The sequence below is a fragment of the Coloeus monedula genome (genome assembly GCF_965178545.1).
Source record: "Coloeus monedula genome assembly, chromosome: 19".
Lineage (NCBI taxonomy): Eukaryota > Metazoa > Chordata > Aves > Passeriformes > Corvidae > Coloeus > Coloeus monedula.
In genome coordinates this window covers 9,026,629-9,039,681 of record NC_138799.1, presented here as the reverse complement: position 1 = coordinate 9,039,681, position 13,053 = coordinate 9,026,629, and the positions used below count along the sequence as shown (strand labels likewise).

Sequence of the window (13,053 nt, the reverse complement as noted above, 5' to 3'; positions counted from 1 at the left end):
TTTCAGCCCATCTCACAGACTGGCCACCAAACTGGACAGAAGTTTTAAACATGTAATAAATTCAGGCAATACTCAAGAAAAGACAGCTGGTTTATCAGAACTTCCCAGCAATTCCTTTTAAGAGCAGTAAGAGACCTACTGGATTTATTTACGAGACTGGTTGCTCTGTCCTTTCTCAGTAAGTTCTGAGCTTCAAGTCAATTGGAACTGAATTTCCCAGAAGTCTGAAGGGTCTCGAAGATGCTGCAGGTTTCATGAAAAATGTGTAACAAGGCAGATAACAGACCCAGGGAAAGGTTAAGTTATAACTCAGCCTCTTACTGATACCAAGACATCAGTTACCTATCAATTACTGCCATGTGCTGCTATTTACCATCAAGAGCTGTAGCAAAGCATCACTCACCAGTGAAAGGAAAGCCTTATTTGTTTTTCTTGCCCATAACAGTCAATGCTATAGGCTGCATTCATCAGCTTAACTGCTCCATGCAGTTGCTCCATGATCCATCCAACAGTCTCCAGGTTTCACTAAAGCAGAGTTTCCAAAGTTTTTAGACTACAGACCCAAGCAGTACACATCCCATCCCTTTCACAAAGTTATTACTGGTAAACTGAGATATAAGCAATTCACACATTAAGGGCTCAAAAATTTGTTATTTCCATAATGTATACAAGTAATATTTGAGAAGTCACAAAGTTGGTATGGCTACAATCCCTGTGATTAATAGTTTCCCTCTCACTCAAAATTATCAAGCAAAAAGTGACAAGATACTTTAGTTTATATAGGTATGGAAAGATGTGGGTTTTAATCTGAATTAATATCTTGAATATATGACACAATAAAAAAGTTAGCTACTGTGAACATGCCAACATAATAGTTAAAAATCAGGGGCCACTGAAATTCAACTATCAAAACTCTGCAAACAAACCGCACTTGCCAGTCCACAAACTAAAATAAGAAATAGTACATCTGTCCACTGTTGAATCATATTATAGAGTTGCTCTGGCATCTCTTGTGATCCCATCTTAAGGCATGCTTCCATCTCTAGATGTCAATTGGTTTCGTATTATTACCAAATACCACTAATATACCTTTATATCAGTAAAATAAAATTAAATATCCATTTATTTTCCTTATCTATTGTGGTAAAATAACCCCATCTTTGCCTTGAGATGAAAAAATAAAATAAAAACCCAAAACCACTTTATTCAAGCCTCCAGGATGGAATAAAATAGAGCTGCACAAAATACAGAAGTGACTTACAGACACATACAGAAAAAAAATGTGCTGTCCTAATGTCATGACCTACACATCATAAATAATCCCAGTCTAAAAAATCATTTAATAAAATGAGAGTAGATCATGATAGTGCACTGTACCAATGTAACAGAGAGGAAAAGGATGGTGCATCTTTCATACACAGGGTGCAAAAAAGAATTATATGAAAGGTGCTTTTAGCTCTTTTTCTTTCAACAAAAATATAACAGCAAAGACCTTGCACACTCATTTATTGCAATTATGGCTGAAGTCCGTAATAGCAGCTAAGGAGTTTTCAGAAATGCACTGCACACCTTACAGAACAAATACAAAAGCTTCCACCCTTGAGAGAGGACAATCTAATCAGTTTTCTGAAATAACTGAATTACTTTGGCTAATGTTGTACAACTCCAGGCAAAATGACCCTACTTTCAATTACAAAAATGATGTTAAATCTGAAATGGAGCATATAGAATGAGGCAAGCACATTTCAAGGTTTTGTTCTATACCATAACAGCAGCAAGAATCCTGCTCCAATGCCTCTGAGGAACATGATATGCCTGTTTGGGGAAGGGAAAAAGGGGAGAGGAGAGGTTCATGATGCCCTCGACCACTAAATGCTTAGACTATCCTTTCACATTGAAAAATCAAAGACAGCACCATAAATTAGGAGGACAAGTGATCTCTGGCCACATAAATGGAGCTTTGAGTCTGCTCCTGTGAACCTAAAGTATAGAATAAACACAACCACGTTTCTTGAAAAGGAAACGAGAGCCGTGCGTGGTTTATCGTTCACATAACGACAGAGGCAACTGAGATTAAGACCAAATGCCTTCTGCATCTGGTTCCTCTGCAGGCTTTAAACCACTTTACATACACCACAGACAGTAACAAGTTACATTTTTTTTGCATGCCAGTTATGACTTCAGTACAGACTACTAAGTGATTATTAATACTTTATTACCTTTACTGATCTGTTTTATTTTCATTTTGGAAATGGCAGCAAAAGGACAATCTGTGCAGCCAGCAGCAGCAACACTCAGACATGGACAGACTGGCTATCTTTGGCTCAAAATCTAGAAATAACTCATGGCCTCAGCACTTGCAACCACCCCATCCACCACATCCCTAATACCTTCACATCCTGCCTTTAAAATGATCCTTTTTCACACAGATGTCTGAAAACATCACCTGTCCTGACGGAACTAAGCAAAACACCTGGCAAGTCAAAGCACAGCATCTACATGATGTGTGCTGGTGTTGTCTGAAAGCCATCCACAGCCAACAGATACAAGGTTCCTGGTTACACAAAGCAAATATATACATACATATTGCATTCATTAACTTCACAGAACAAATACTAGCTTGTAAAGTTCGACAGTCTGAGGTTGTGTGAGGACAAAAGCATCTGTACAAGCTTATGTTGGCCTTCTGTGTGTCTGCATTACTATGATATTGCCTCTAACTGCGTTAGTCACAGAGTACATTTTCCAAGGGCTACCTGGTGGAATGAGCAGGCAGAACAAAGGCTGCTGCTTAACGGACATCCAGTGAAACACTTCAGCACAGGGCTTGAGGCCTTATTTACTGTGTGTTACTCAAATCTTGTTGTAAAGACAGCATTTGAATGTTTCACTAACTCTTCAATGATGTCTACAATACTGTGACAGACCACTTTACAAGAATTAAGAAAGTATCTTTATCATCCTGACAACATTCCCATTTTCAAAGAATTAAGATAAGAACACACAAGGCCAAAGTTTCTATAAACTTCTTATATTCACATTAAGAGATCTAGAAGTGATTTTTCCCCATTATGCTCTGCCTGTACTCTACAGCCCTTTAACATGACCAACGCAGAGCACTCAGTGTCTGCAGAGTGACTTAGGAGTATCCAGCATTTCTCTACATCGCTACATGGGAAAATCATTAGAAATACAGAAAATTAAGTGTAGCAAAGATGGGGCTTAAGTAGGATTTGCCTTCTCCTTTTTTGCTATTCCTTACTCCATTTCAGAAACACTTTCTAATTTATGCAGATAGCAAAAGTGTATTCCAACAAACAACTGTATTAGCATTATAAAATAAATCATATGTACACTGCACAGCCTCCCTTCTATTTCTTTCGAATACTAATATTTTTCAATCTCCTTCTCCTCATTCAACCACCCCCATCTCTACATTTATTGTACGTAATTCTGCAAAAATCTGCATTTTGCACCTTCTGTTTAAATCCAGTCGCTGCTTCCTCTGTGCTGCAGGAAGGTAAAGCTGGGAGGAAAGAGGACCTTGGTATCAGGAGAACAGAAAGAGAATTTTCTGTGCTCTCGTTTTTATCCAAAATCACACCGGGGGGAACACAGGAGCCCTAGCCTTCAAATTACAGAGAAATCCTGTTTAGCTGAGGCTGAAGCATATTCATTGCAGGGATTATCTTCTACATTTGTACTTAATGCTGATTTGACCAACCCTGAGAGGATTTTCACAAGGTTGATCACAAGTGCATCCTTGGCAGAAACACTGTACAATAACGCAACTCAACTTTTCACAAAGCAGCACTATAGGTGATTAGATTATTTCTTTTCTAATTTATCATGAACACAAGAAGAAAATATTTTGCCCAATTTCTAGAAAAGATGGAATCATGTTGGCAGAATCTTCCTCTCCTCCACAGTACCCAAAAAGTCAGACTATGAAAGACACCTACCATGGGAAATTTCAACCCAAATAATTAAAATCTGGCAAGCAATAACCAAGTGACATGAGAAGTATGTCACAGTAAGCACCAGGTAACATGATAACAGGTGGTGCTTCTGCCCCACCTAAAGTTTTTGGCCCCTTCATAGAAAATCATTACTTAAACAATCTTTCATAATGACTGATTAACAACAGCAGTTGTATTCCATATACCTCTATGTTCACACTGCTTTTTGAGAATAAAGTTTCTCACACTTACCCAAGATGAGGGCATTTCAATTGAAATATTGTCCCATGGTTACCATTTTATCCCCAGAACAACATCACCAATCACTTACTTTAAAAAAATGCATTAGAAAAGTAATTTAATCTTTGCTTCTCTTAATGAAATTTGCCAGAGAAAAAACAAAGGGAAGAATCAGCACTGCACGACCAGCAAGCTCTCCATGAAGCAGCACCAACCTAGTGGACTCAAAACTCAAACACACTTTGCAGAACAATATCCATATTCTAAAAGCTGGTTTAAACATCACAATCCACAGCTTTCTAAACTACAGCTCACTTGTGGCAGAACCTCTTTTCTCAACACTTGAACAACAGAACACAGCCTTGTTCCTGTCTCTGCGCTAGTGTTTAGCAATAATTTTGACCAAAAACTGAACACCACTCATCTGAAGGACTTACCGAGTCCTGCAATTCCCAATACTATTCTCCACTGAGTCACAAGGTAGTGCCAGAAGTCCTCTCTGAGAAATGTCTGCTCTATGATATAGTCACATCTGTGTCGATATGACTAAACATGTGTCACCTCATTTTCAAAATGCCAAGCAAGTGCCAAACTGTGTTCCCAAGGAATGCAAAGGGGAGTCAAAGAAGATTACCAAGCATCATTTCAACACAGGATATGTATCACTATATTTACAAATATATTTCAGGAGTTTAAATGCAAAAACATGTCACAAAGTTTTCCAGTGCTCACTGAACCTGCCACTCATGCAGCACTGCCTGCAGAGAGCACCTGACCATCATTCATTTACCAAAATCACCAATTTAATCAGTCTCAGAGACAGAATCAAAATTAGCAGTTCCTAACTCTCAGTCTCATGTTCCATTCACAGCTTCATCTAATACAGCTGTATTTGGATTTCGGAAATAAAAGTGTTTTTAAACTAGGAAATTATTTATCACAGCATATTCCCATTTCAGAAGCACCATGCAAACTCTTCCCCACCCCCAGCAGCTCCAAAGCTCCGTGCTCAATCCACATTTTCTCTTCTTAACAGGATATTGTAGCAATGCTGAAACAGTGTTCCCTCAAATGTCAAACTTTCATTTTCACCCAAGAACTTTCTCCACTCCTGAAATGACCTGATACTGCAAGGCAACACCCTCCTGGGAGCAGATCTACCTGAACAGCACAGCTTTGATCCCCAAGGCAACTGCAGATGCTACAGATAACTATCACAGTTTTAAAGTTGGATAAATGGGGAAAAAAAAAAAAAAGCCCCAAGTTCATTTGCTGTTTGAGATGCAAAATATGAATCACTCTTTCAATCCATTCAAAAGGCAAAAGATTGTAAAAAGTTTTCCTGCTGAATATCAGGTACATTGCACAGGTCACAAACCAAGCACAGGAATCAGCCAGAACATTGCGGCACAAAACAGGAAAATTTTCTTTCAATATACATCAGCCTTCATTACAGCTTTATAATGAACTTTAATTTATTATAGTAGTGAATAATACTGTGACTGAGTTTTTTGTTACGCATTTACACAGTGCTTAGCACAAAAGGGTCCTACCGTAACAGATTTAATAACACAATCATGCCGCCCACAGATCCTCCAAACACATCTTTCCCCAAACCATGCCTATTATGTAACTGTACAGGGTATTTTTGTGAGCAGTTTTGAAAGTTCAAAGCAGTAACTAACCCTCCACCTCTAAAAACTGCTATCTTTGTTGTAAATAACCTTTGAAATTCATTTTTATATGACCGCGCTTCAAATAGTTCAGCATAATATAACTAAGCCTGGTTTGGGGAGTTGTCTTCTAACTCTTTATTTTAATTACATTAACCTTGCTGCATATGGATAATGCTTTTATAACATCCCTGTTTCCTATCCTCAAATGCCTGACTGTGGTAGTACCAACAGGTTCAATTTTTAGACTCTTTCAAGAAGAGAATATGGATTCCCAAGTTCTCCCTTCATAGCAAACCCTACGAGCAACACCACAACGTGCATCCAGAACACGTTTCCCAATGGAACTCACTCTGCTCATTCCTTTTGAAACGAACATTAGCGATTCAGTCACGTATTTGAAACCCCACTCAAAGAACTGCATCAGCAGGAATGAGTAATGATCCTGCTGTGGTTAGCGGCATAATCCTGACAAAACTTGGGAAGCAGAGGAGCGGTGTCTAGCCCAGCCAAACAAATATAAACAAAGCTACAGCCAAGTAGTATTGGTCACTTCAAACAACAAAACAAATGTCCTGCACCATTCCAAACGTTGAGTGTCTCAAGATATGGCCAGAGCACAGTTACCTCAAAACCATTAGCACAAACAACTATAATCAAAAACATCACTGGAATAAAAGACCCACAGCACTGCGTTAGCATAGATTCCAAAGTATGCAAAAAACATTCCCCTTAACGACCTCCCTGTGTAGATAATGAGAGAAATCCAAATAATCCTGGCTCCCAAGATAGCAGAGGAGCAGATGCAAGGCAGCTATCGTGGCTGACCCAACAGTATTTGGGAATCCCAGCTGATGGGGAATTTAGTTGAGACCTGCGAAGGAACATTATTGGGAACAGAGACCAACTACCCATTCCTGTCCCCCCAGTACCACCCCAGGACAAAATGAAATTTTCACTTAAAAAAATACAGACGACCTTACATTAAGTGAAAAGATATATAGGGAAGAAGCGTTATTGTATATGCTGCCAAAACCACTACACTTTCCATTTGTGGCATTTTCCATTTATGACGTCCACAAAGATTTGTTACCTTCTTGGTTTGCTGAACCACTAAACATTCTCCAGCAAATTAAACACTCGTGCCGCATTACTAACAACCAAGATTTTCAAGAACAGCTCATGTTACAGATTTCCCTCTTGCCAATGAGGTCTGAAGGGCTATGAAAGACCTTTTAAGCATATGTAAGCACCGTAGTTTTTTGTGTTTTGATGAATACAGTATTTTTGCTATATATAACTACGGGGGGAAAAAAAAACAGACTGTGAAATTCACAGACTGAAAGATCATTTCTAAGTAACACTTACCCTAACTACCATAAAACCAGCTCAGACGAGTCCACACAGTACTCACATTTCTATCCTTCACTTCCTGCCGCTCCAACATTCAAAATTTCATACCAACCACAAACCTACTGTTCTTTTTCCTCCAATATTTCATTACAGCTCCGAGAATCACTAGTCTTGCTACTGCTTACAAACAGCAGAGAGCATGACAGTTGTTTCGCCAAACCATATATAAGCCAAAGATTCAAAACATTCACCTCAGACACATCATTCTGCAGGCAAGTGGTATTTCCCAGGACTAACAGCAACAAATGGCACAACAGCTCACAGTCACATTTCCAAAACATGTTTCTACATAACATCACCTACAAAACCTCTTGCTACCAGCTCAGCAGCACTGTGTATCCACTGCTTCTTGGAAAACCTACATAGTCCAGTGCTATTAATTCTAAATTACCTTCCTGCTAAGGTTCAAGCCTTCTAACATCTGACAAAGACTCCATGCCACTCAGAAAATCTGATAGTTTGTGCTCATTCGGAAGCAGGATGGGGTCACAGTCACCACTCAAACTTTGTAGTCACAAAATGGAACCTCTCAGTGTAGTAAAATTACATTTAAGGAGGAAAAAGATTGAAATCTATGATTTCCTATCTGGCTTTCCTGTAATAAGGCTGTAATTTGGTATCATGGAGGACTCTGAGAAAAGACTGGATAAATAACCAGTCCATTTCTAATTTACAACAATGAATTTGCATATAAAATTATAGAGGAATATTTGGGTATTACGTTATAGCCACATTAAGTATCATTTAACTTCAACTGGCAGTGCGATAGAAATGCAACAGAGAAACAAATTCTCATCCATGGGTAATTACTATCTCCCTGCTTAAATTCCCAATCCCTTCTTTTCCTACAGTAATATTCACTTTTCTGTGTTTCTCAAACAAGAGCAATTGCTTCTGTTTGAAGCCCCATGTTGTAAACATTCGTGTCAAGAGAAAAGCTCAGTAAGCAAGACTGTTTTGGAATAAGGAACCTGAGTCACATATCAGTGTCACCATAATGAAATCCCCAGAAACTGGTCTGTTCCTGTGGAGCAGTCTCTGACCTTGCAGACTCCAAATTTCCCTGTCTATGTAGTTATTTCCTCCCACCCCAAAACATTTGGGGCAAACAAATGTTTATTTTCCCAGTCAGTATCTCCAGAAGACCAAGCATTCCTTCAGATTTTTTTTTAATTCCATACCAATGCTGGGTGGAAACTTTTGAAAAAACAATCTCTTTTTGAAACATTCTCTCTTCCTTGTTGAAAAAGAATGGCAGTCACAGAAGTTTGCACAAAGGGGAGGAAGAAATCCAACATATGAAGTACCAAGTCTTTAAATATATGTAATGGATACATATAAACACAACTGCTGTCTTGCTGCCAAAGGCCATGGAAGAGATAGCAAGACAAACAAGAACGAAAAAGGAAGGTCTTGTTTGTTCTGATAATCTAACTCACAATCCTTTCATTTATGGGGGAAAAAATACATGTACCATGTAGTGAAAATGAAATTTTGCCACAGCATCTCAGCAAGGAGCGAGGAAGAATTCAACAGCTGCAATACGAGCAGGAGGAAGGGTCGGGATTACAAAATTCGGAATTTCCCCCCCCCCCCACAATGAGCCACTGGCAGCACTGCACAGAGAGGAACACTGGGGATCTGCTTCCTTCCAGGAACAAAGCTTCGGCACTGCCAGGAGAAAAGTCAGGACAGGACTGAGGCTCACTAGGATTCTCGGCCTACTGATCCCCCAGGCAGGGGAATTCCAGCTGTCCAACCACTCTATCCCTAAGCTAGAGGAGCATGACACCATCCTTCCTTCTCCATCTCCAAGCCAGCTCCCACGACTTTGCCCAGTTACTCAGGCTGTACACAGGGGACGGATTTAAATTATTACCAAAGACTTTTCTAATTTAGATTTCACTCCTGCTACTAGACCTGTGAGGTCCCACCGACCTCAGGAGGGGATGCCAGTGAGATGAGAGATTCAAGGGCTTTAATAATCTGAATTGCTCCAGCAATTGTTTCTGACATTACTAAAACAAAAACACCAAGAATAATGTTCAGTAGCAAATATAAGATGGTAATAAATAACAAATAAGAAGAAAAATAAACCAACACACTGAAAGTCAGAAAGAATATCCAGCTATAAATGCAAAGGGGATTTTACTAATAAAAATAATTGCCAACAATGGAGAAAATATTTCATCAAATTATTGAATTAACAGAGTTGAAAAACATCAGTAGTATTACTTCCCAGCTCCCACATGGGCTCTTTCATCCATATCAGGACTCCTTACCAGTCAGTAAAATTCACTATCCCTATTTTAAATTCCTTCAAAAGGAAGCACAAACAGGTGAAGTGATTTGCATCAGGCTGTCCCCATCTCTCAAGCATTAGACCTGTACCATACCCACCTGTGAATATCACCTCAAGCTTTCCAGGCACTCTGACTTACATTTTTTGACGTGAGAATTTCTCTATGAATCCACCTTTGAGTAGAAGCTCTCTCCCACACATAGCCCTTCTTCTACAACCAGATCTACTCATGCTGATCCCAAAGCCCAGGAGGAACTTCTCCGAAACCACTGAGATTTCACAAAGGAAAAGAATCCTCCATGACAGATCAAGAAGCAGAACTGGGACAAATTAGAGAATAAGACGCTGCTTCCACATCTCCCTTCAAGTTTTAGTCTGATGGGAAGAGGTAAAACAACCCCCCAAACAAGCAAACAAAAAAATCCCAAAATAAAATTAAAAAAAAGAGAAACCAACAAAAAAACAAAACAACAAAACAAAACAAAACAAAACCAGCGGTTAGAGGTTACAACCCTTCAAGTCTTCAAGCCATGACTTTAACAAGCCTCTTCCACAGAAAAATTCATCTGGCTCACCTAAAAAGGCCCAGTGTCTGTATGAATTAAAAGAGGGAAAATACACACTGTACATTTCAGAAGTCCAACAAAATCACAAAGCTGAAGAGTGATAAAGGAAATGTGATTTCAGCCAGGAAAAATAAAGAAGTAATTTCTGCTTTCAGAACAAATTACAAAACGAACTCTTATTTATCAGTAATAACACATAAAATGTCCCTTCACTTACCAATAAAGAAAAACTGCTCTGCTAATTAAAGTTCAACAAAAAAAAGCTTAACTCAGCTTCCGTCACTCACAATTTCTACGCTGTAGAAGCCAAGCCTACCGAAGTCTGATTCCCTGTTTGCACCCCAAGGACATGGAGGGAATGTGGTGGCCCCTTGTACACTTTCCCCTCCTCTAAGTTTGAACTGAATGTTCAAAATCAGTTCCTCCCTGTAGATGCCCAGCACCCCCAGACTGTCCCCATCACAAAAGCTTTATCATTAAAAAAAAAAAAAGAGTTTTCATTCACAATCTGCTATGGCTCAAAAGTACTGAAACAACTGAATTAAACACACATTATTTTAAAGCCTCTCTGTTCTGCCTATCAGACTTGGAAAATAATACAAACTTCCCAAGTATTATTTGCTTATTTTTTTATTTTTTATAAAGGAACATGTCTTTTCTTATATAAATAATGGCAGGTGATGCATTTTATCCTTTGCCTTGCTTCAATTACACTGTTTATTAGGAACAACAACATTAGACGATGTCAACAATCCAAGCCACCCCAAGAGGCCCAGCCATGGTGATACACTCAATCTGTCAACGGGGATATCCAATTTCAGGGTATATTTCTGTCTCACAACTGAATTCTTTTATTTTTTCAATAAAAAGTGAAATGTGTTATTTTAAAACTTCCTCTCAAGCTTGCTGTACCTTTGATAATGCAAAAATCCTATTACCTTGTTAACTCTTACTCATTTTCTCATTAACTGGGAAGCAGCCTTGCAATTATTTCCCTGCAGTTATTTCTTAATTTCCATCAATGATATGTTTAATCATATTACTCTAATCAAAAAACAATTGCCTAACAAAGCGCTGAAGCCAAAACAACTGCACTCCCTTGGAAATTAACAAAAGGACACGTCCCACCACAGGAGGGGTAACACAGATCCTTCTCCTGCCTGGGGATTTGCCCTAAAAATACATATATAAGTGTCTGCTGGAAGGACTGTGTTGCAATGTGCAGTGGAAGCTCCCCTGTTCTCAGTTTCAGAGCTGTTCCAGGGTATAAAAGCTGCTCTCAGGACCTGTGTTAAACCTCTCCACTCCATTCTCCCTGCCTAAGTCTCCTGCAGAAAACAAAAACATAAGCTCATCTGCCCACCCTTCAACCGCTCCAAGGGGGTAATTTTACAACAGTTGTTAAATTCTTCCAATTTATTTTTCCATCCCTCCACAAACCCTACCTACCCCATTTTTTTCACTTCTATTTCACCATTGTTATTTCCCGGCCGTCTCTCCCGTCCCCTCCCGCCCCGCCCGGTACAAAAACAAAGCTGCCTCCCACCCCCCCTGCATCCCCCCGAGAGCACCCCCGGCTTGTGCGAGGCATGCCCGGCTCTCCGGGCCGGCCCCCCGGCCCGACCGGGCGCGGGGCCGCTCCGCCCGCCCGCGGGCCCTGGGGAGCGCGGCGGCGCCGGGGTCCGGCCGAGCGCCCCGTAAACACCCTGCGAGCGGCGGCCGCCGCAGGCCCTCCGCGGACACAGGGCCCGCTCCCGCCGGCACCGCGCGGCCCCCGCGCTCCGCACCGCCCGCCCCGCCGGCCGCGAGGCCCCGCGGGTCCCCCGAGGGCGCGGCGGGGCCGCCGCCGGCCGGTCCGGGCCGCGCTCGGTGCTCGCGGGGGCGGCCGGGGAAGTCCCGACTTACCTGTCATTACTTTCTACGCCATCTTGGATCCACTTGTCAACGTCCCACAAAGCATTGTGGGAAAGGCTGGCCCTCCCCGCCCGCCGCCGGCCCGGAAGGCGGAGGGCGGCGGTGTGAGGGGACGGGACGGGACGGGGACAAGAACGGGAACGGCGACAAGATATGGATTGGGATAGGAATGGGGTTCGGGTCCGGGACCAGGACCGAGACGGAACGGCGGTGGAGACAGGGTCGCGGTCTGGAATAGGGGATGGGGATGGAGTCCGGGTCCAGGATGGGGACTGGGACCCGCTGTCCCCTCAGCCCGGCGGCCGCTGAAGCGCAGCCAGGGGTCCCCTCACGGAACAGCGTCCGGGGGGCTGCCCGTGCCGCCGGCGCTAGACAACGGCACCGGATTTTCCGCGGGTTTTTTTTGCTTGGTTTTTTTTTTCCCCCTGGGCTCGGAGCGCAGCTGCGGAGCCCGAGGGTCGCTGGCGGGGCCGGTACTGGTGGGCGTTGGGGGCCGGCCAGAGCGGCGACACGGAGCCCACCCTTGAAAAAAGCTTGGAAATTACTTTTTCTCATAGTTATTCTACTGCGTGAGTTGGATTTTTTTGTTTGTTTCTTTGGTTTGGGGTGGTTTTTTTTAATTATTTTTCTATGGCTTTTTCAAGTTCCTTCCCTTAAAGAAACTTGTGGGAGCCCGGGTCCGGGTGCCGAGGCTGCCGCAGGTGCTGGAGCAGCTCACGCTGTCGCCGTGTTTTCCAAGCCCATCCGCCTGTGCTGAAGGACTGCTGGTAACGCGTTGCTGGCTGCTCATGAATCCCAGAAACTGCTTTGCATAACAGTTTTGTTTTCGCGGAGTAATCTTCCCTGTTAGCTGTGTTTTCAGACTCTTTGGCAATCAGTTCTCAATACCTACACTGTTTTGCAAACTGGCTTTTTCAAGGTGTTACTGGCTCAGCTGCCGTGGATGGGTGCCCCGTGCTCTGCATAGGCTGTTGTGCTTTAGAGCA

General features: G+C 41.9%; 1 protein-coding gene across 2 annotated transcripts in view; it reads right to left on the bottom strand.

The window, feature by feature from the left end:
• Positions 1-12,084, bottom strand: part of HELZ (helicase with zinc finger) — an 84,838-nt gene extending 72,754 nt beyond the window's left edge. For both annotated transcript variants that reach the window (XM_082294085.1, XM_082294086.1), the window contains exon 1: positions 12,059-12,084. The gene's annotated coding sequence lies outside the window, so the exon portion shown is untranslated. The remainder of the gene's footprint in view (positions 1-12,058) is intronic.
• Between the last annotated feature and the right edge of the window lie 969 nt (positions 12,085-13,053).